The following is a 1,162-nucleotide window of genomic DNA, read 5'->3' as shown; positions in this document are numbered from 1 at the left end:
GTACAAGCACATTGACGAGGTGTTAGATATAGCGAATTATTTTAATACTCCAATTGTTACCAAGGACACAATGATGATAAGAATGCTTCCAATCACACTAAAGGACACGAAAATGGATTGGCTGAAATCACTTCCACCTGGAGCTATCACGATATGGGCAAAATTTTAAAAATAATTTATTCAACAATTTAGTCCACCTTCGAAGATTTCTAAGGTGAAAAGGAACATTGCAAATTTCAAACAAAATGATAAGGGAGTCATTATACGAAGCATGGCAGTGCTACAAGGGCATGTTACTAAATTTCCCTCAACATGACTTAAATGTGCAACAAGAAATTACAAGTTTCTATGATGGAATAAACGGGAGCACAAGGCAACTATTCGATTCCCAAGGGCCCATGCCAAAGAAAGATCCAACCACTAACAATGCTTTTATTGAAGAATTTGTAAAGCACTCATGGGAATACCACAACCCAAGGGAGGATGTTACTAGAGGAAAATCGAATGGAGATGGAGGACAAGACAACACTGCTTCTAAAATTGAAAAGCTCAACAGCATGTATAAGACAATCATAAAGATGGGAAAATAAAATCATGCGATTCAAGTTGGATGCGACAATTGTAGTTGGCTACATCTTATGAAAGATTGCGATTTGGAAGAGAATGGAAACAAGCAATCTCAAGTTTGTTATTCAAGTGGTGATAGCTTTGATGAAGATTAGAGGAAGCCAAAGAGAGGGAAAAAGCACTATGAAGAGTACAAGAAATAGAAAGAAGAAAGATGGCAACAACAAGGGTGAGGTTTCTACCAAAAAGAACAAGTGCAAGTCAAGAAGAAACTGATCTCATGTCGGTATTGAATAGATTCATGGAGGCTAGTGAGAAGAGGAATGACAATATGGATGCTACTCTGAGAAATCGACAAGCGTCAATTGTGAACATTGAGACACAAGTGGGGCAACTAGCCAAGCTCATTCATGAATGTTTACCAAGCACAAATTTGAATAATACCGGGAAAAACTCGAACGCTCAAGTGTTGGTTGTTACAAATGAAAATGGAAAAAATTCAGAGCCTCTGTTGCTACTAGAGACAACCATATAGTACACCGATTGATAACCCAAAGAACTAGAAAGAAACAAAAAGAATGAAGTTGGAGTAAGT

The 1,162-nt window shown here is 37.5% G+C and overlaps 1 non-coding gene across 1 annotated transcript; it reads right to left on the bottom strand.

Moving 5' to 3' along the window:
• Nucleotides 1–211: 211 nt before the first annotated feature.
• LOC145049052 (small nucleolar RNA R71) lies at nt 212–319 on the bottom strand. The gene has a single exon (XR_013683172.1). It is a non-coding gene; the product is annotated as a small nucleolar RNA R71 (small nucleolar RNA).
• Between the last annotated feature and the right edge of the window lie 843 nt (nt 320–1,162).

This window comes from Lactuca serriola, chromosome 4 (genome assembly GCF_051521515.1).
Source record: "Lactuca serriola cultivar US96UC23 chromosome 4, Lser_US96UC23_V15, whole genome shotgun sequence".
Taxonomy (NCBI): Eukaryota; Viridiplantae; Streptophyta; class Magnoliopsida; order Asterales; family Asteraceae; genus Lactuca; species Lactuca serriola.
The sequence above is the reverse complement of the archived record's forward strand: the minus strand, read 5'-3'. Positions and strand labels throughout refer to the sequence as shown.